Source organism: Pan troglodytes, chromosome 6 (assembly GCF_028858775.2).
Source record: "Pan troglodytes isolate AG18354 chromosome 6, NHGRI_mPanTro3-v2.0_pri, whole genome shotgun sequence".
In the NCBI taxonomy this organism is placed as follows: domain Eukaryota; kingdom Metazoa; phylum Chordata; class Mammalia; order Primates; family Hominidae; genus Pan; species Pan troglodytes.
Window position 1 is genome coordinate 49711423 of NC_072404.2, and position 23489 is coordinate 49734911.

The 23489-nt window shown below is 38.8% G+C and overlaps 1 protein-coding gene across 3 annotated transcripts in view; it reads right to left on the bottom strand.

The window, feature by feature from the left end:
• The window catches only part of RALA (RAS like proto-oncogene A), an 83339-nt gene that overhangs the window by 30055 nt on the left and 29795 nt on the right, over positions 1-23489 (bottom strand). The window contains exon 1 of one of the 3 annotated variants that reach the window (XM_054655567.2): positions 11436-22391. The exons of the other annotated variants lie outside the window; for them this stretch is intronic. The gene's annotated coding sequence lies outside the window, so the exon portion shown is untranslated. Of the gene's footprint in view, positions 1-11435; positions 22392-23489 lie in introns of those variants that run through there. 3 annotated transcript variants of the gene reach the window in all.

A 23489-nucleotide genomic window follows, 5' to 3' on the forward strand; every position in this document is an offset into this window, starting at 1 on the left:
CAAATACCCCATGCCTGCCAAAACAAAAACCCCAATGATCTTTGTATGTCCAGAATTCATTATTATCTTCTTTAGATTTTCGATAGAGAAGCTCATTACAGGATAAGCACAGCTAATCCAAAAATCCAAAATGTGAAATGCTCCCAAATCCAGCATTTTTTAGTGATGACATGACCCTCAAAGGAAATGCTCATAGGAGCATTTGGGATTTTTGGATTAGGGATGCTGAACCGGTAAGTATAATGCAAATATTCTAAAAGCTGAAGAAAATCCAAAATCCCAAACACTTCTGATCCCAGGCATTTCAGATAAAGGATACATAACCTGTTTTAGGCTTCAGTCTAATAAAAATATTGGCTGGTAAAAGTTGTGAGAGTCCTTTTTAATAAACTGATTCAAGGAAGCATTTCCCTTGCCTCTGATCTGAACGGTGCATTAAAGGCTTATGATCAGCTGGGTGCGGTGGCTCATGCCTGTAATCCCAGCACTTTTGGAGGCCGAGGCAGGCAGATCACCAGGTCAGGAGATCGAGACCATCCTGGCTAACACAGTGGAACCCCGTATCTACTAAAAATACAAAAAATTAGCCCAGCGTGGTGGTGGGCGCCTGTAGTCCCAGCTACTCGGGAGGCTGAGGCAGGAGAATAGTGTGAACCCAGGAGGCAGAGCTTGCAGTGAGCCTAGATCAGGCCACTGCATTCCAGTTTGGGTGACAGAGTGAGACTGCCTCAAAAAAAATAAAAAGACTTATGATCATTAAAGTTCTGCCCCTATCAAATCATTATAAATCACAAGTAGGTAAAGGCCGTCTTAGTGAATGGAAAGTATTTCATATAAACAACTCACACATGATACTCCCTATCTGCATTAAGAATATTTGCTCAATTAAAAAAAACCAGGTAATATAAAATGAACAATTTCAGAAGAGGTAGAATATACATGACCAAGAAGAGGAGATATACAGTTTTTTTTTTTTTTTAAATTTCCCAGACATGGTCTCACTCTGTTGCCCAGGCTAGAGTGTAGAATGTAATGGTACCATCACAGCTCACTGCAGACTTGACCTGCTGGGCTTAAGTGATCCTCCCACCTCAGCCACCTGAGTAACTAGGACTACAGGCACGCACCACCCTCAGCTAATTTTTAAAATATTTTGTAGAGACAGGGTCTGTGTTGCCCAGGCTGGTCTTGAACGCCTGGGCTCGAGCGATCCTCCCGCCTAGGCCTCCATGTTAGGATTACGGGCTGAGCCACTGTGCCAGGCCCACAAGTATATTTTCCTAACTGACAGAAGAACAAGTATCATCAATACAGGTTGAACATCTCTAACCTGAAGATCGGACATGCTCCAAAATCTGAAACTTTTTGAGCATTGACATGATGCCACAAGTAGAAAATTCTACACCTCACCTCATGCGACCTCATGTGGTCAAAACGCAAGTGCCCAATACAGTTTATTCAGCATCCCCAGGACCCTGCTAGCTCTCTTCAGCTGCAATGTATCTTTTCTGCACATGCCCAGATTCTCTCATGCAAGCATTCCCACAGAGCAGCAAAATGGTTCCACATATACAAACTTTGTTTCACACACATAATTATTAAAAACTGGCTCACGCCTGTAATCCCAGCACTTTGGGAGGCCAAGGCAGCCAGAGCACCTGAGGTAAGGAGTTTGAGACCAGCCTGGCCAAAATGGTGAAACCCCGTCTCCACTGAAAATACAACAAAATTAGCGGGGTGTGGTAGCGTGTGCCTGTAATCCCAGCTATGCAGGAGGCTGAAGCAGGAGAATTGCTTGAACCCAGGAGGTGGAGGTTGCAGTGAGCTGAGATCATGCCACTGTACTCCAGCCTGGGCAACAGAGGAAGACTTTGACTCAAAAAAAAAAAAAAAAAAAAAAAAAAGCATAAAATTACCTTCAGGCTGCTATATGTATAAAGTGTATATAAAACATAAATGCATTTCATGTTTAGACTTGGGTCCCATCCCCCAAGATATCTCAATATGCATTTGCAAATATTCCAAAATCCAAAAAAATCTTGAAACACTTCTGGTCCCAAGCACTTGGGATAAAGGATACTCAATCTGTACTATTTAATGTCTCAGAGCACAGGGAAAGCTTCCAAATTCTTTTTAGCAAGCTAGGCTAATAGTGATGCAGAGTACTGACAAAAATAGAATAAAGACAAAATAGAATGATTGGACTATCACATGAATATGGGGCAAAGAATTCTAAGTGAAAAATGTTAACAGATAGAATCTAGCACATTAAAAGAATAAACCCAAGTGACCAGGTGTGATTCAAACCAGATACGAGAATGGCTTAGTAAGTCATAATTTCTGATATTAATAGATGAAAAAAATCATATGAGTATCTCTACAGGTTCTAGAATAATATTTGATAAAATTGTTCATAAAACAAGTAGAAATAGATTATTGTTCACTTAATCACATGGAAACTGTCTCAAAACCCAAATCAGGCCCAGTACAGCGGCTCTAATCTGTAATCCCAGTGCTTTAGAAGGCTAAGGTAGGAGGATGGTTTGAGCCCAGGAGTTTGAGGTTACAGTGAGATATGATTTTGCCACTGCATTACAGCCTGGGCTACAGAGTAAGACCACCCCCCCTCAACCTTTTATTTATTTATTTATTTATTTATTTATTTATTTTTTTACAGTGCATGCCTGTAGTCCCAGGTAATTACTTCCAGGCTAATTTTCTTTGTTCAATTTTTAGTAGAGACGAGGTCTCACTATGTTGCCTGGGCTGGTCTTGAACTGCTGAGCTCAAGCAATCCACCTGCCTCAGCCTCCCAAAGTGCTGGGATTATAAGTTTGAGCCACTAGGTCTGGCCAACCCTCTTAAGGGAGACCCTGTCTCTTAAAAATCATTTTTAATGACAAAATAAAAGCACTTCCATTAACATCAGGAGTAAGATAAGTGTGGCTGCTAGCATCACTCTTACTTGGCACTGTTCTGGAAGTGGTACCATATTAGAAAAGGAAAGAAAGAGGCAAATGATCATTATTAACTGATAATATGATTTCATACCTAGAAAGACCAAAGGAATCAACTGCAAAATTACTACAAATAAGAGATTTCAAAGGGTAAATGGTTATATAAGGAATATAACATATACAATTAAATTTCTTCTCAAATGACAGTATAATGAAAGACCCAATTTACAACCTCACTCACAAAGAGTATATAACTAAGAATAAAATTACCACTATCTGTGTAAGATATACATGAAGACAGTTTAATAATAACACTTAAGTAACATAAAGCATGACTTGAATAAATGAAGACGACCTGTTCTTGAGACATAAAGAGTGTATTTTGGTAAAGGTACAAAACTCTGACAGTAAAAAAAGACTATTAATTATGAAAATTAAAAATATCTTCATGATTAAAAAAAACCTAGTAAGTCAAAACACAAAGCACCTGACTCAGAAGTCTTCTGATCTGTCTCCTAAAGTTTTCTTCACCATAAAATTTGTGAAGATAATTTCTCTCTTTTTTTTGAGACAGAGTCTCGCTCTGTCGCCCAGGCTGGAGTGCAGGGGCACGATCTCGGCTCACTGCAACCTCCGTCTCTCAAGCTCAAGCAATCCTCCCACCTCAGCCTCCTGAGTAGCTGGGATTACAGGCGTGCACCACCATGCTCAGCTAATTTTTGTATTTTTAGTAGAGAAAGTGTTTTGCCATATGTTGAAAACTGACTCGAACTTTTTGAGGGAAGGTTGATTTACATACAATAAAATTCACCGTTTTAAGTGTATAGTTTAATGAGTTTTGATAAATGTATACAGTCATGTAACTACCATCACAATCAAGGTACAGAACATTTCCATTACCCCAAAAAGTTTCCTCTTGTCCCTTTGCAGATAATCTTCTCCATCACCCTGGCAGCCACTGATAGGATTTCAGGCCTTACTGTTCTGCCTTTTGGATCATAATGTATGTAGCTTTTTATGCCTGGCTTCTTTCTGTTAGACAAGGCTTTTGAGACACACAAATATTGTTGCATGTATCAGTGCATGCATCTTTTTTTTTTTTTACGACTGAATAGTATTCCATTGTCTGGATGTATCATGATTTATGTTGTTTCCATTTTTTAAAATTTTATAAGTAAAGCTGTCATAAACTTTTGTGTACAGGTCTACCCATGTTTTCATTTTTCTTGGGTAAACAACAGATGCAGAACTGGTAGGTTGTATGGTGTGTGATTAAATGTTTTTCAAAGTGGCTGTACCTTTTTGCATTTCCACTAACAATGTATGAGATTTCCAGTTGCTTTCACATCCTGGCACTGTCCCAGGCTTCTAATTTTAGGCAGTCTAGTGAATGTGTAGTGGTATTTCCTTTTAATTTGCATTTTCCTAATAACTAATCATGTTGAGCTCTTTTCATGTAGTTACTTGCCATCCATGTGACTCTGGTGTTCAAATCTTTTGTCCATTAAAAAATTTTTGTTTTGTCTTTTAAGTGAGTTTTAAGAGTTCTTTATATATTCTGAATCAAATCCTTTCCAGAGATGTGTTTTGAAAATATTTTCTTCCAGTTTGTGGCTTATCTTTTCATTTTCTTGACATATTTTTTGATGAGTATTTCTCTTTACGCTTTTGGTGTCTCAAAAATGTTTGACATTTTAAGTGGCAAAGTAACTACTATGTTTTGAATATTTACAAATAAAGCCTTATTATTTAATAATTTATTATAAAGAGATGGAAGGAAGTCAAAAAAATGACATTAGTTATAACTGACATCCTAAATAGTTAAACCCTCCATTTTAAATACGCCATCAAGCTCGGTAGGAACAACATTCAAAGAAAATCCCTGCGGCATTTTTCTACTTTTGAAACTTAACAACTTAGTATTTTCACGTTACTCTAATTGTACTGAATAAGAAGAACACAAAATAATAACAAAGACTGAACTAAGAAAAGTAATATTCTGTTTTAAGGGTACAGTAGTTGATGGCTTAAAGATGGTTTAACGTTTTGCCTTGTCTGCAAAATAAAATTTATTTATAAGACTTGCCAGACATGTTGTCAGACATCAAAGCACAGAATCTTAACATAATGAAGGGTCGAGTTTTATCTCCCTGGGTTTCAGCTTGTTTGTAACACTAAGGTTAACATTAATAAAACAGCATATGTAAGATATCTAATATGCCTAAATAATTATTCAATAAAGGGTAACAAATATTCAGGCGTCTTTTTAGAAGACCCTAACTTTATATGCCACATATACACAGTCCACAGTCAGTGCAAAATCATTACCAGTAGCACAAAGGTAAAGCCCTTACCACAGTTAAAACTTATAAAAAATTTCTAAAACACATGAGAAAGTGATGGCTGAGACTTGAAAGACAAAGCATTAACAAATTAAGTGAACCTTGGGGTGACAGTAAGAAAGAAAGCTATAAAAAGTAAAAGGGCCAAAGACAGAACTTTATAAACCAAGTCTTTAGATTTTTATCCTTAGAGCAATGGAGAAGCACCAGGGGTTTTAAAAAAAGAGACTGGGACTCAGAAGGCAGGAAGAACAGGTGGAAGGCTACAGGTCAATGATGACTTGAGTTAGGACTAGGGAGGTGGGACAGATGGATCTAAAAGATATTAAGAAAAAAAAAGAGTCAAATGAACTAGATTAGTTGTGAGGGGTAAAGGAAAGTGAGAATTTAAGCCAAAACAACAAACTTCCTAGCTTAAGTGACTATGGTAAGGAAAGGAAAGGGAACAAGCAGCTTCTGTGGGACCAGGTGGGAGTAGAAGGGGAGAGAAGAGTTACTGTAAGGAAATGATGGAAATCAATATTGATCTATTAAAAGATCAAAATATTTAATAAGAAAAATCTGAGAGTAGCTTAAGAATAAGCAGTTTTCTTACCCCAGCCCCAGTGGTTTTGCTACTAGACTATGACCTGAATGTTTTCAGCAATATTGAGAAATAAGTAACAGGGTAGAACCTGAAAGGTGGAAAAGGAAATAAAAGACTCATAAACTGCTATTTATATTTTAATATTTGTTTTTAAACCCCTGTGTTTTCAAAATAAGATATAGTTTAGAAAAGCATTAATAATTAATTGCAAAGATATATGTGTGCTTCCATATTCTTATGCTAATTCTGGAAGGATACATCACCTTTTGAATTTTGATCCATGTGAATGTATTACATATTTGGAAATTAAATACATAGATGTTTTTATTTACTGAATTTAACAGCTTACAAAATTGAATAAAGAAATAATGTTCAGCTGAGCATGGTGGCTAACACCTGTAATCCCAGCATTTTGGGAGGCTGAGGTGGGAGGATCACTTGAGACCAGGTGTTTGAGACCAGCCTGGGCAACACAGTGAGACTTTGTCTCTACAAAAAATAATAAAAATTACCTGGATGTGGTGGCACACGCCCGTAGTCCTAGCTACTCAGGAGGCTGAGGTGAGAAGATCACTTAAGCTCAGGAATTTGAGGCTGCAATGAGCTAAGATTGCACAACTGTACTTTGGCCTAGGCAAGACAGCAAGACCCTGTCTCTACAAAAATAATAATAATGCAGGCTTAGATGTTTAATAGATCTAATCTTTAAAAGTATAATTTAAGTAATTTATACCTGCTTTAGGTTCTATGTATGAGCTACTACAAATTAAGCATATATATAGCCTGGTAGTTTGAGTTTCTGTTATTGATATGTTTATGAACTTGATATTGTCTATGAGAGCTTTGTTAATTTTAAAAAATGCAGCCAGAAAAAATAACTGCATTAACCATGCCTGAATGATCCAGTTTAAAAATGAGTAGGGCACTTGCTTAACTGATTAAGACTTACATCAAACCATGTATTAGAATAGTGACAGAAAGTTTACTAGCAGGCTTTTTTTTTTTTTTTTTTTTTTTAAAGAGACAGAGTCTCGGTCTATCACCCAGGCTGGAGTGCAGTGGTGCTATTATACCTCACTACAGCCCTAAACTCCTGGGCTCAAGCAATCCTCCTGCCTCAGCCTCCTGAGTAGTTGGGACTACAGGCACGCCTGGTTAATTTTTTTCTATTTTTTTTGTACAGACAGGGTCTCACTATGTTGCTCAGGCTGGTCTTGAACTCCTGGCCTTGGCTTCCCAAGGCCCTTGGTGAACTTCTCACCTTGGCTTCCCAAAGTGCTGATATTATAGGCATAGGCCACCGTGCCTGGCCCACAAATGAAATATTTTAAAAGAAAAATCTAAGCATAGCCTCTGGTTTACATGAAGACATCTGTTAAATCCCACTCTTTAACACACGTTTCATCTGTAAGTTGGCTCTCTTTGTATAGCTGCTTCTCTGATCTTTTGGTATGCTTCTGGATTTCCTTTTTCTTTTTCCTATGACTATATTCTGCACCAACATGTATTTATTGAGTCAGGTACTATGCTAGGCATTGGGAGAGGGTGGGGGATGGGTTCATAGGTGAGCAAGTCAAGATCCTTGACTTCAAAGATCTTAAAATCAAGTACAGAGATGGAGCAAGAGGGGGAGGGACAGGATGTATTAAATTCTTATACATCATTTTGCCTTTTGCATTCCTTACCACTTACGTCCCACTTGTATTTTTATTTTATTTATTTATTTATTCAGACAGAATCTTGCTCTGTCGCTAGGCTGGAGTGCAGTGGTGCGATCTCGGTTCACTGCAACCTCTGCCTCCCGGGTCCAAGCGATTCTGCTGCCTCAGCCTCCTGAGTAGCTGGGACTACAGGCAACCGCCACCATGCCCAGCTAATTTTTGTATTTTTAGTAGAGATGGGGTTTCACCATGTCGGCCTGGATGGTCTCGATCTCTTGACCTCATGATCCGCCCGCCTTGGCCTCCCAAAGTGCTAGAATTACAGGCGTGAGCCACTGTGCCTGGCCTTACTTTATCTTTTCTTTTCTTTCTTTTTTTTTTTGAGATGGAATTTCGCTCTTGTTGCTCACGCTGGAGTGCAATGGTGCGATCTCGGCTCACCACAATCTCTACCTCCTGGGTTCAAGTGATCTCCTGCCTCAGCTTCCCGAGTAGCTGGGATTACAGGCATGCGCCACCATGCCCAGCTGATTTTTGTATTTTTAGTAGAGATGGGGTTTCTCCACGTTGGTCAAGCTGGTCTCAACTCCCGACCTCAGGTGATCCACCCACCTCAGCCTCCCAAACTGCTGGGATTACAGGCATGAGACACTGCGCCCAGCCTTATGTTGTTTTACTGACTTCATAGCTGTAATTTTTAATGGCTATGTAATATATCATCCTGTAGACACAAAGCAATTTACTTACCATAAACCATAATATAAGACATTAGAGCTGTTTTGAATTCTTCAAAATTATAATGGATGACCACCTATTTCTACATTTAAAGTACTTTCCATGAGATAGAATCTAAGAAATAGAAAATTAATAAATTGACTGTTTAAGGTTTATCATGCACATTGTCCAAATGCTTTCTTAAAGTGCTGTACTTTAGCACAGTAACTATGCTAGTATTGCTAGTATCCCTACTGGCATTGTGTATTCTTTTAAAAAACCTGCTACTTGTATACTGTGAAAAATATCTCATTGTTATTTCTAATTATATCTCTGATTTCTTAAAGAGGGTGGATACTTTTTCTATGTAGTATTTATTTTGTGAATTGCTAGTTCTTATCCTTTACTCATCTGGCAATAATATCTTGTATCACATTTTGTGTAATTTCATGTCACCATTGGCTAGACTTTCTTTTATCTTGCTCTCCCAGTCCACTATAGTAAGTTTCCTCCGTTGTTCGGTAGATCTGCTTCTCACAACAGATCAGGAAGACACTTTAAATTCACTGGGTATTTAAAGTTTCACTTTAGGTTCATGGGCAAGAAACAGGTTGACAGATTGGCTCCTTCTCCAAATATCAAAAAAATAGAGTTTACCCTGGGTTGTTAACATGTTCATTAGAACTCCTAGTCCTCCCAGGCTGTGAGTTCAAAAAGAAATGTTTTTCAAAGTAGATTTCCAAAATTAGCATGGAACAGATGTTGCTGCAATCTTTGTATGGGCTGGTTGTGTGGGCAGGATATCAAGCTAGCTTTTCACTTATATTCCTTTAATTAATAGCAAGTCCTATCATCTCTTCTGCCCTCTGTTCCTATTGACTCATTGCTTAAAGTCTCTTCAGGACTCAGTGGGGAAGAAGAGATTCCCCTTACAGGCCTCCCTCACGGGAATGCTGGGTAGCCCTTCCTTCGCCCTGCTTCATCAATCAGCACCATCTGTCTTCTGTCTTCTACAACTAGAAAGTCTCTGCTTTGCTGATGGTCACTCCATCTGTTCTCATTCTCAGTGCTATTACAGAATTACAAATTTCTGTCTGTAAATTCTTTTTCCTGTCTTTTCACAGGGAGTTGGGGATAAGAGGAGGTAGACACATATATTTAGTCTACTGGCTTTCATTACCATGAACTTGAGTTAAAATCCTGAGTTGACTTGATTTGGAACCCCAAAATATTTCAAATTTAGAAAGTATAAAAAAAATTCCAAGACATTCAATTAAAATTAGCCTGAGTTTTAAAGAATACTATTTTTCAATACCAACTTCAAGAGTAAATCAGTTTTCTGATATGGATGACCAAAGAATCATAAATAAACACAAAAGTTTAAGATGGGGCAAGACCTGGCATCAAAAAGAGTGGGAGTGAGGCAGAAATAGGAGAGAAGAGAAAGGAAAGCTAATGGTCTGAACTGCTACAGAGAAGGATTGAAGTGATTTTTTTCCCCAAAAATGTTTTTTTTCTTCAGCATTGGGACAAGCTGGCTAAAACTCAAAATTTATAAGAAGATGTATTGATCAAAGCCTTGAAAATTAAGCACTGACATTATTTTTACAAACCAGGAATGTAAAGCTAAAGACTGACTCTATAGCAACAAAGATTCCCTTTGTGCCAATTAACCTTTACTACAGCTCTTTTACAGACCACCTGCTGAATTCTTACTTTGTGGAACTGCGGGTGAATAGCCAATTCTTTTTAAGGAGTAACAGCGAGCAGCTAAGAAGAAAGAAAGAAAATATAAAGTAGTAATCTCTTAAATTCTGACTTGTGTATGTGGCACCCCACATCCATCCAGTCAGGTTAACCTCTTAGTATGTACTGTTAAGATCCTTCCTGTGTAAGTAAGGCATTGCGAATGTCACTTTTTAAATTTAAAGAATCCCTTTGGCACTGAATATAAAATATATTACCCGAAACTATGTTTAATGACAACTATTATCAGTTACATTCTCCATCACAAATCTGTTTAGCACAGACTCACTTCCACGGGTGATCTTGAATGCTGTTGAATACGCCTAATCCTACCATTTGAGTTCATCACCTTCCAACACACACAGGCACAGGTGGAACTTGAGCTCCTCCTATCCTCAGTGTTTTTTCATGACTATAAAAGTAACATATATTCATTATATATAACTTAGAGAGTAAAGTCAGAAAATGTCACCTTTGTGGCCCTGACACCCAGTATACATTTTTTTTTAATTTTTACTCTCTTCTAGGACTATCTTAAACAAAGTAGTCAACCAGTCACAAAGTTCAGCAAGCTAAGAGAAAAATTCCAAGGAAAGCAGGAAAAAGAAAGAGAAAAAAGGGAGATTAAAAAATCCAAATAACTGGATAGGACAAAAACCTTGGGGGAAAATAAATATCTTCCTATTTATTGAGTGCTTATTCTGTGTCAGACACTTTTTCAACTGCGTACTTAATTATCTCATGAAACCCTCAAAACAACTTCAGACCTATCATTCACATTTTATAGGTGAGAAAATTGAGCCATATCAAGCTTTAAAAATGTGCCCTAGGACACACTACTGATGTGAAGCCAGGATTAAAAAAAAAAAAATTCACATCCTAAGTGTTTGCCAACTAAACTTTATCACCACGATGGAAGAAACTAGTAAGAATGACCTTACACAAAGGTTAGAGGCAATTTCTCTTAAACATAAAAAGATAATTCTCACGGGTGGCACAGAAAAGCTACCCAAATCATTTTATAAGGTCAGTGGTATAAAATAGCAATAATCACACCAAAAAAAAAAAAAACTACATTGCAATCTCATTTATGAACAGAGAAATTCCATAAAATACCAACACCTGAAATTTACCTCTCAGCACACAAATAATCCATTACTGTATAGTGTGTTATACAGTCGACTCTTGGATAACACAGGGATTGGGGTACTGAACCAACTCCCCCAACCCCACTGTGTGCAGTCGAAAATCCAACTTTTGACTCCCCCAAAACTTAACTACAAATGCTTATTTGACTGGAAGCCTTACCAATAACATAATAGTTGATTAACACATATGTTATATGTATTATATACTGTATTCTGACAATAAAGTAAGCTAGAGAAAAGATAATGTTAAGAAAATTTTAAGGAAGGAAAAATACACTTACTAGTCATTAAGTGAAAGTGGATCATCATAAAGGTCTTCATTCTCATCATTTTCATGTTGAGTAGGCTGAAGAGGAGGAGGAAGAGGAAGGATTGGTCCTGCTGTCTCAGGGGTAGCAGAGGAAAAAGAGGTGGAGGAGGTGGAAAGGAGGCAGAAAAAGCAGGCACACTCATTGTAGCTAAAGAAATGCACTGTAATTAGACTTTTTGGCTTTTTCATTTTTCTAAAAATGTTTCTATGTGGTACCAATCCTTCTTCCACCATTTGCTTTAGTTTTAGTGCTTGTATCACGGAAGAGTCTATGTTGTAAACGAAGTCAAAAGCAGTCTTGAATAATAAGAACCCTTCTGCTAGATTATCTAACGTCACTTTGTTTTATGGGTTTGCTTCTTCTAGGACTCGTTTCTCATCACCCGGCACCAGTTCAGAAGCATTGATCTCTATCAAGCAGACTTTTGTTCCCCCTCCCACTTTTTTTTTTTGGCACATCCACAAACTCTTTCAAGATTTCCTTGACTGGCTATGTCATAAATCTTGTGAAGTCATACACAACATTCGGACACAGTTTTCTCCAGCAGGAATTTATTGTTTGGGGCTTAATGGCTTTCACAGCTTTTTCTGTAACAATGATGGTACCTTCAATGGTGTGAGCCTTCTAGGCTTTCATGATGTTCCTCTATTGGGGTCCTCCACAGTACTGACATCCTTTCCACAGAGTGCTGTGTGTAATGAGCCTTCCAGGTCCTTACGACCCCCAATCTAGAAGCTGAATTCAGAGACGTTGTGTTTGGTGGCAAGTAGACCACTTCAGTGCCTTCAGTTTCGACCTCATAGGGTTTGGGGTGGCCAGGGGCATTATCCAATATCAAAAGAACTTTAAAAACCAATCCTTTACTGGCAAGGTACTTTCTGACTTCAGGGACAAAGCATTGATGAAAGCAATCCAGTAAAAGCGTTCTTGTTGTCCATGCCTTCTTGTTGTACAACAACCTAAAGACTGGCAGCTGGTGTTTATCTCTTCCTTTCAAGACTTGGGGATTAGCAGCTTTACAGATAAGGGCAGCCCTGATCATAAACCCGACTGCACTTGCACAAAATAGTAGTTAGCCTATTCCTTCCTGCCTTAAATCCTGGTGCTTGCTTTTCTTCCCTACCAACAGAAGTTCCTTGTGGCTTTTAAAATTTTTTCCAGAATGGGGCAATTTTGTCTGCATTAAAAATCTGTTCAAGCAGATATCCTTTCTCCTCAATGTTTTTCTTAATGGCTTCTGGGAATTCACCTGCTGCCTCTTGGTTGGCAGAAGCTGCTTCTCATGTTATCTTGACATTTAAAAAGCCAAACCTCTTTCTAAAATTATCAAACCATCCTTTGCTGGCATTAAATCCTCCAGCTTTAGATCCTTCACCTTCCTTTTGCTTTAAGTTGTCATATAATGACTTTGCTTTTTCTGGAATCACATTGGAGTCTACAGCTATGGCTTTTTTTCGTTAGACCCAGGGACAGATTGGAAAGGTATGCCTTTCTTACAGCAACCCTGCACCCTCATAAAAGCTGAATTTTCAATTTGATAAAAATGTATTTTGCAACAAATGCAAAGCTTTTGTGCCTGCTGCTGTAGCTGCAGTGAAGGCTTCATATATTTTTTCTTTTTTTTTTTTTTACAATGTCCCTTACTCTGGATTCATTCATCTTGAAATGATGGGCAATCACAGCTGAAGACCTCAATCTATGGTACATATCAGGCAATTAAACTTGTTTCTTGTAATGTTGACTTTTCTCTGCTTCTTGGGAGCACTTCCAGCATCACTAGTAACATTTCTTATGGGTCCCACGGTGTTATTTAAAGTTTACAGTGTTGTACAAACACTACATTTACTGGAGAGATGAACTGCTCACACAGAGATAATTAGTGTCACATGGCATTTGAAGTAGGTATTTGCAACATTTGAGCTCAACAATAGCAACAGGAGGTAGTTATAAAATTATTACAGTAGTATATGCACTACAGTTAATTTTATGCAGTTATAATTTAATACTGAATCTTTACATTGGTTTACATTTCTCTTGACTGCAAATGGCACCACATATAGTTGTGTTTGTATGTGATATGATTTGGTTGTGTCCCCACCCAATCTCATCTTGAATTGTAGCTCCCATGATTCCTACATGTTGTGGGAGGGACTCAGTGGGAGACAACTGAATCATGGGGGCAGTTTCCCCCACACTATTCTTATGGTAGTGAATAAGTCTCACTTAGCTTGGCTCTCTCACTCTCTCATCTGCCACCATGTAAGATGTGCCTTTCACCTTCTGCCATGATTGTGAGGCCTTTCCAGCCACAGGAAACTGTGAGTCTGTTAGACCTCTTTTTCTTTATAAATTACCCAGTCTTGGATGTGTCTTTATCAGCAGCATGAAAACAGACCAATACAGGAAACTGGTACTGGTAGAGTGGGGTGCTGTCATAAAGATACCCAAAAATGTGGAAGCGACTTTGGAACTGGGTAATGGGCAGAGATTGGAACAGTTTGGAGGGCTCCAAAGAAGACAGGAAAATGTGGGAAAGTCTGGAACTTCCTACAGACTTGTTGAATGGCTTGGACTCAAATGCTGATAATGGTATATAGACAATGAAATCCAGGCTGAGGTGGTCTCAGATGGAGATGAGGAACTTGTTGGGAATTGGAGTAAAGGTGACTCTTGCTATGTTTTAGCAAAGAGACTGAGAATTTTGCCCCTGAACTAGAGATCTGTGGAACTCTAAACTTGAGGGCGATGATTTAGGGCATCTGGTGGAAGAAATTTCTAAGCAGCAAAGCACTGAAAAGGTGACTTTGGTGCTGTTAAAAGCATTCAGTTTTAAAAGGGAAACAGCATAGAAGTTTGACAAATTTGCAGCCTGACAACGCAATAGGAAAAAAAAGCCAATTTTCTGAGGAGTAATTCAAGCCTTCTGCAGAAATCTGCGGAGCCGAATGTTAATCACCAAGACAACGGGGAAAATGTCTCCGGAGCCGAATGTTAATCACCAAGACAATGGGGAAAATGTCTGGGGAAAATGTCTCCGGAGCCGAATGTTAATCACCAAGACAATGGGGAAAATGTCTCCAGGGTATGTCAGAGACCTTTGCGGCAGCCTCTCCCATCACAGGCCTGAGGCATAGGAGGAAAAAATGGTTTCATAAGCTGGGCTAAGGGCCCCCCCACCCATGCTGTGTGTAGCCTAGGGACTTGGTGCCCTACCTCCCAGCCACTCCAACTATGACTAAAAGGGGCCAGGGTACAGGTCGGGTTGTGGTTTCAGAAGGTGCAAGCCCCAAGCCTTGGCAGCTGCTTCCATGTGCTGTTGAGCCTGTGAGTGCACAGAAGTCAAGAACTGAGGTTTGGGAACCTCTGCCTAAATTTCAGAGGATGTATAGAAACGCCTGGATGTCCAGGCAGGGGCAGGGCCCTCATGGAGAACTTCTGCTAAGGCAGTGCAGAAGGGAAATGTGGGGTTGAAGCCCCCCAACAAAGTCCCCACTGGGACACTGTCTAGTGGAGCTGCGAGAAGAGGGCCACTGTCCTCCAGACCCTAGAATGGTAAATCCACTGACAGCTTGCACCGTGAGTCTGGAAAAGCCACAGACACTCAACATCAGTTCATGAAAGCAGCCAGAAGGGAGGCTGTACCTGGCAAAGCCATAGAAGCAGAGCTGCCCAAGACCATGGGAACCCACCTCTTGCATCAGAGTGACCTGGATGTGAGACATGGAGTCAAAGGAGATCATTTTGGAGCTTGGATTTGACCGCCCTGCTGGATTTTGGACTTGCATAGGGCCTTTGGCCCCTTTGTTTTGGCCAATTTCTCCCATTTGGAATGGGTGCATTTACCCAATGCCTGCACCCTCACTGTATCCAGGAAGTAACTAACTTGCTTTTGATTTTACAGACTCACAGGCTGAAGGGACTTGCCTTGTCTAGATGTGACTTTGAACTGTGGACTTTTGAGTTAATGCTGAAATGAGTTAAGACTTTGAGGGACTGTTGGGAAGGCATGATTGGTTTTGAAATGTGAGGACATGAGATTTGGGAGGGGCCAGGGGCAGAATGACATGGTTTGGTTGTGTCCCCACCCAAATCTCAACTTGAATTGTAGCTCCCATGATTCCCAGGTATTGTGGTAGGGACCCGCTGGGAGATAACTGAATCATGGGGGCAGTTTCCCCCATACTATTCTTTTGGTAGTGAATAAGTCTCATGAGATCTGATTGTTTTATAAGGAGTTTCCCTTTTAGCTCGGCTCTCTCATTCTCTTGTCTGCCACCATGTAAGACATGCCTTTCACCTTCTGCCATGATTGTGAGGTCTCTCCAGCCACAGGAAAAGTTTGAGTCCATTAAACCTCTTTTTCTTTATAAATTACTCACTCTTGGGTATGTCTTTCATGTCAGCAGCATGAAAACAGACTAATATAGTATGCATGTATTTTGATAAATTTTAACTTTTTATAAGATTTGTGTATATGATAGTAAATAATAAACTAGTATCTGCATATATTTAATGCATTCATGATATACCTATCTTGTTTTCAATATTTCTAGGTTATACAGCTCACCTGCAAGTTTTTTCAAATTGTTGTAAATCTGTAAAAAAATTTCCAATATATTTATTGAAAAAATCTGCGTAAGTAAACTATTGTGGTTCAAACCTGTGTTGTTCAAGGGTCAACTGTATTCCAAAAATGCAATATTAGATTAATAGTAAGCATAAAAATACAATCACATGAATGGGCCCAATAAGAAAATCAATATAATCAATGCAAGTGAAAAGAAAAAGTTATGCAGAGAAGGCAAATTCATTAAAAAAAGAGAGACAGAAAAGAAATAAGCATTGGATAAAATTCAATATTCCTTCTTGATAAGAATTCTTCTGAGTTAAGCACTAGAGACTGCCTCTTATAAGTGTTATGTATTTGTAAAGAAATGGATCACAAGTGGGAGTCATTTTACAATTTTTTTTTTTTTTTGAGATGGAGTCTCTGTTGCCCCAGCTGGAGTTCAGTGATGTGATCTTGGCTCACTGCAACCTCTGCCTCCTGGGTTCAAGCAATTCTCTTGCCTCAGCCTCCCAACTAGCTGGGACTACAGGTGCACACCACCACACCCGGCTAATTTTTGTACTTTTTAAGTAGAGGTGGGGTTTCACCATATTGGCCAGGCTGGTCTTGAACTCCTGACCTTGTGATCCGCCTGCCTGGGCCTCCCAAAGTGCTGGGATTACAGTCGTGAGCCACTGTGCCTGGCCTTAAATTGTTTTTAATTAAAAAAAAATTTTTTTTAAAGAGGGGGCCATGGGCAGACAGATTCAGACTCCCAGCCACAGGCATCCAAGGGAGAGCTGCACATAGCTCCCTTGGAGAGCATGTTCCCTTTATTACTATTTTTTGAGAGTCATTTTTATACAGGAGCCACACTAAACTTATCTGTATTTTTAAAAAATATACATGCCACTAAAGCAAGTGCAACTTATTTTTAAGGAATGCAAATTAGAGAGAACACGCTAGTGAGAGATAGAAGGAAGCTCAGAACTCTTTTCTGGGCTTTAGTACTCCTTTCTGCAGTGGCCAATGAATTAACAGACAACTTTTGCTCATATTTTTGGGCTTATTTAGTGCCTATTTACCCAGAGATTCCAAAAACAGTGATTAATAATAATAGCATAACATACCAATTACCAGCAGTGAAGGGAGACAGATGCTGTTCAAAGAAACTCCATTTTCTCTTGGCTACGATAAAATTATGAATCACGTAGGGTAAGCTGCATTGTGAGTCATAATTAAGTTAATAACCAACTACAGCCTGCTCACTACTGTTAACTCCTTTTCATGAAAGATAAAAGTGTATTTGAAAAGTAAAAAATCTTAAGTTGAAGTTATACAAAACATAACGTGAAGTTACAAACTAGGGGAAAAAAAAAAGACTTGACAATTCCCTGAAAATCATAAAACATCTTGTAGCACTTATATTTTTCTTCCTAAGAGTACTGAAAAATCTAAATTTAAGATTTGATCATATTTATTTTTTATTTTTGAGACAGAGTCTCTCTCACTTGCCCAGGCTGAGGGGTAGTGGTGCAATGCAATCTCAGCTCACTGCAGCCTTGACCTCCTGGGGTCAAGCAATCCTCCTGCCTCAGCCCATTTCATCCCCACCACAGCAGCACCACCATACCTGACTCATTTTTTTGCTGTGTTTTTTTCTAGAGGGGTTCTGCCATTTTGCCCCAGGCTGGTCTGGAACTCCTGGGCTCAAGTGATCTGCCTGCCTCGGCCTCCCAAAGCGCAGGAATTACAGGTATGAGCCATCTCACCCAGTCCATATCTTAAAATTTTAAATAGTAATTTATGAAGTCATAGACTTAAAAGTTTCAGTTCATATCAGACAACTGATTACACCAAAAACATATGCATCTGTATGCAGTCTGCTTGAGGCAGGCTCGGTGGCGCACGCCTGTAGTTCCAGCTACTCAGGAGGCTAGGGTGGGAGGATTGCTTGATCCCAGGATTTTGAGGCCAGCCTGGGCAACATGGTAAGACTCCATCTCTAAAAAAAATTAAAATAAAAAAACTAAAAATAGCCTAGAGGGAAGATTCGCTTACAGGTGTAACCAGGAGTATGACTCAGAATCAGGTTTTTAAAAAATGCATTTACTCTGGAACCATCCATGAAGATCCTAATTCACTGGTCAAGGATGCAGACAGTGTGTGTGTATATATATATTTTGTAAAAAACTGCCTAGGTAACTGTAGTTCATATCTCTGGTTAAAAATCATCACTGTGTATATTTATAAAGTGAAACCATATAAAACTGCAAACATCATATATATATATACATACAAAAACAGCAGTTTCATATGGTTTATCTAATAGAAAGTGGCTAGGGGATAAAAATATCCAACAGACTGAACATACTACTTTGCACCAGTGCTCTTTACTAAGTTCTTTATACTAGTTGTTCGAAGTATTGATAACACTAGGCAAGAAATGGGCAAAAATATACCCAGACTTTGTAGGGGGAGGTGAGAGGGTTGGAGAGGCGGCTGAAGGAGAAAAAGGAGCAAAGTCATGGATGCCACAGTGCAAACCACTGTTATGTCTGGGATGAAGACCACTGGGGTTAATGATGGAGCGAGATGGTAATAGAAGACACCAGAGAACATTAATTTAAGACAAGCCCTGCATTTAGCAACTGTCTGTGTGCTCAAGAAAGCGACAACGCTCCTCAGTCATTTCCAACATGTCTTAACATCAAGAATATGGACTAGAATGCATGTGCTATTAATACTCTTAAAGAAAGAGAAGTAGGAGGAAGAGTACCCTCTCTTTAAGGGGCTTAGTGGGTACAGTCATGGCTCATCAGGAATGAACTAGTATCACACAGGCTGGGCATCAGGCCCATGCACAAGTAAACCTCCAGTCTTTTAAAACTATCATTAAAAGACAATCATATTTAAAATTGAAATACTAAACACATGCACCTACATTCAAACTAGTGGTTGGAAGCAGAATTGTAGCATTTCATTAACATTTTTTTTTCTTTTTTTGTGGAGACAGGCTCTTGCTGTGTTGCCCAGGCTGATCTTTAACTCCGGGGCTCAAGCAATCCTCCTGCCCCAGCCTTCCAAAGTGCTGGGATTACAGGTGTCAGCCACCATGTCTGGCTGCATTTCATTATCACTTAAGGCTTACAGGCCTCAATTAATATAGAGGACAGGTTAATGACCAAAAAGATAATTTTTAGAAGGTCCAGACCCCACAGAAAGTAGGGCTTTCCTGGGACCGTCTCCAATACAATATCCTTCAGTATACTAGTATATTTCTTTCCATTTTACAATTTTTAACAAGTTGCTTTTATGTTTACCTAGAAGTTTCATTGAACAATTTTTAAAAGTAAACATAATGAAATTGAAGAATCACAGAAGGAAGCCTTAAAATAATCCAAACCCTTCATTTTTTATATGAGGAAATAAGGGTTCGATAAGAGTTACATCACTGGCATGAAGTTCCAGAGAGTTGTGGTGGAGTTAAAATGAACTGGGCTGGGCATGGTGGCTCATACCTGTAATCCCAGCACCTTGGGAGGCTGAGGTGGGCAGATCACCTGAGGTCAGCAGTTCAAGACCAGCCTGGCCAACGTGGTGAAACCCCGTCACTACAAAAATACAAAAATTACCTGAGCGTGATGGCAGGTGCCTGTAATCCCAGCTACCCGGGAGACTGAACGGGAGAATCGCTTAAACCCGGGAGGTGGAGGTTGTAGTGAGCTGAGATCACACCACTGCACTCCAGCCTGGGTGACCGAGCAAGATTCCGTCTCAAAAAAAAAACACAAAAACAAACAAACAAAACTGGAACAGAGCCAGGATGGTACGATCCAAGAGATTCTATATATCCATGCCAGGGTAGTCAGATGTGACATCACTGGAAACTCCCCAATGACTTTTGAAGTGAACATCCCTTACCCTCATCCCTTCACTTTATCCCAAAATCCAGGGTCCAGATCAAGAGATGGGCTGAGCATGTTTGTTTTACTTAGTAACTGGTACCCACTTCCACATTCACCAATCTGTCATGCTGGAGGACTGAGTTTAAATAAATGAGCCAGAGTTCAACTAACTTCCTTCAGGATTAGCCACAATATAACCTAACAGTTTCATGTTATGCCAGGTGTTCAAAAACACGGTCTTGTTGCACAGAAACAGGTGCTGTATGAAGACAAAGAAACTTGTTACAATAGACTCTTAACAACAAGGCATTCTGGTTGCCAGATAATTGGCTGCAGCTCATAAATTACCTTTTTTTCCTTTCCTGGGTTCTTGTTCCTATCAAAAATCAGTAGTAGCCTCATAGAGTCATAACTAATCCCAAATTAGTGAGTCTTAACTCTAAAGGATTGAAAGAAAGACAAATAAAATGCTAATGCTCTTACATGCTATAGGATTTTAAATTGGGAAATAGCAAACATGAATAGATGGGACCTGTATTTGCTTAATTCCAGTAGACTAAATACTTTGGCCTAAATAGAGTTGTCAATCTCATAAACCCAAGAAATACTCAGAACAAGAACATTCAAGTAACTCTGAATTTTGAATTGCTAGTTACAGTTCACTTGACAGGATGCAACTATAATGTACAAGGCTTGGGAATAAATTTAAGATATCAGAATAGGGGTTTTGACTCTGCCACTATAAAAAACTATATACTCACTAAAACACCAAAGGGACTGATGCAAATCCCCTTAGATAAATACTGCCTGCCTTTTTTATGTAAGTTCAGCTGATCACAATAAAAAGTGAAATTAGTTTAACTCAGCTTACTTAAAATTCTTCAGAGACTCCACATTGCTCATAGGTGAAAATCTAAATTCCTTAATTCTGCCCCTGCGCATTTCTTTTTTTACTCCTCTCCCCTTAATCCTTATATGCCTTGATCCTGATGTATTCTGTAATTTCTATTAATAATATAATTGTGGAAAATTTGGGGAAGTTTGGGTTAAATTATAATAAGCAAAGTGAAACAATGATACCAAGTAAGGTTAACAGACTCTGTAGGGACTGGCATGACATAACTCAAAGAAACAGAAGATATACTTGAAGTGAGTTTACAACAATCAATTATTTTCCAAATGCTATATTCAGATCTACATACCTTTTTAAGAAGAACAATAAACTGGAGTTACAGTATGAAAAAAAAATTAAGAAATGGGAAAAGAAAAACCTTGGTTATCAAAAGCTTATCTAGCCACTATGTTATTCTATATAAATTTTAGAATTATATTTGGAGCAGCTTTATTGAGGTACAACATACGACAAACTGCACATATTTAAGCCTGTTCAACTGTAATCCCTCCCTTTCCTTTCCCTCCATCTCCCCTCCATACAGTGATCTGCTTTCTGTAAATATAGATTAGTTAGTACTTTCTTCAGTTTCACATAAAAGGAATTATGCAACATGTACTCTTTTATCTGGCTTCTTTCAGTAAGCATAATTTTGACATTTATCCCTGTTGCTTGTATCTATAGCTCATTTCCTTTTATTGCTGAGTAGTATTCCATGTTATGGATATCTTACAATTTGTTTATTCATTCACCTGTTGATGGACATTTGAGTGGTTTGTAGTTTTCAGCATCTGCTGACAAAGGTGCAAAAGGCAATTCAATAAAGAAAGAATCACTTTTTTAACAATGATGCTAGAACAATTAGATGCAAAAATGCAATTGCAAAAAAAGAATTTAGAGGCTGGGCGTGGTGGCTCATGACTATAATCCCGGCATTTTGGGAGGCCAAAGCAGGAGGATTGCTTGAGCTCAGGAGTTCAAGACCAGCCTGGGCAACATAGTGAGATACAGTCTCTACAAAAAGTAAATTAGCTGGGTATAGTGTGGCACACGCCTATAGCCCCAGCTGCTTGGGAGGTTGAGGTGGGAGAACTGCTTGAGCCTGGGAAAGCGAGTCTGCAGTGAGCCATGATCACACCACTGCACTCCAGCCTTGGTGACAGAGCAAGATCCTCTCTCAAACAAACAAACAAACAAAAATTTAGATTCATATATACACCATATACAAAAAAATTAACTCAAAATGGATTGTTTCTAAATGTAAAACCTAAAGCCACAAAAGTTCTAGAAGAAAGCATAGAGTTAGGCATGTGACCTTGGGTTAGGCATTCGATGATTTCCTAGATACAATGTCAAATGCAAAATCTATCAAATTGATAAGTTGGACTGCATCAAAATAAAAAACTTCCAGTCTTTGAAGGTTAAGAAAATGAAAGGATAAGTCACAGACTGGGAGATAATTTTTACAATTTAAAACTGAAATCACTGAGGAGAAGACAAAAAGAGGCAGATTTGGCTCACTAGCAAGATCTTTCCAATTACTTATTACTGTAAAAATTGGAATAAACTGTCTGTAAGCCCCATCAAAGAATTCAAACAGATAAAGAAAGAGGATTGGAGACTGAGCTGATTAAATTCAAATACCTTCTTATTCTATAAATACATATTTTAGCCATTTCTAAGATGACCAATTTAATGCATATTTGATAACATATTATTCAATGGTGAAACAAGCAATTATGTTCTTGATTCATACAATTCAATAAAAATGTTTTCAATTAAAACATTTTTACTGATAGGGTGATGTGACTGTGTACATAAAGGTAAAGAAAGTTGTTCAAATAGAACCCCCTGTGCAGTGTCCTCTGCCTTCCAATTGCTCTCCAGCCTTCAATGGGCTTGTTTCATTGTTCCCTAGTATTCTGGATATAACTTCTATCAGTGCTACTCATCAAATTAATTATTGGGAGCTGAGAGCTATCTTTCTCAGTTCTGTAATCTCAGCATCTAGCACAGTATATGAAAATAACTAGTACATATTCAGATGGAAAAAAACCCTAAACTCTAGAAAATGATTTTGGAGAACAGTTCATCAGTATTGGCAAAATTCTGAGACATCCATCCAGGAGGAATAGGAACTCTGCTTAATGCTGTTTTATCACCTGGAAGTACAATGTACTACAAACAAATTAAATGCTGGTCTCAGAAGCTATAAGCTACTACAAGACTAATGTTCAAAAAGGTCCTAAAAAATAAAATGGAATTGTGAGGGAGAATTCTGCTGAGCTGAGGTGACACTTCATATAATTATTCTAAATAAATAAATTCTAAATAAATTATTCTAAATAAATTATTACAACTAGGTAGGAGGATTATAGGAGCTCAGGAGTTTGAGACCAGCCTGGGCAACATAGCAAGGTCTCATCTCTACTAAAAATGTTTTAAAAATTGGCCAGGCATGGTGGCACACATCTGTGGTCTCAGTTCTCAGAAGGCTGAGGTAGGAGAATGGCTTAAGCCAGGTAGTCAAAGCTGCAGTGAGCCATGATTGTGCCACTGTACTTCAGCCTGGGTGACAGAGCAAGACCCTATCTCAAAAAACAATAATAATAGGCCGGGCGTGGTGGCTCATGCCTGTAATCTCAGCACTTTGGGAGGCTGATGCAGGCGGATGA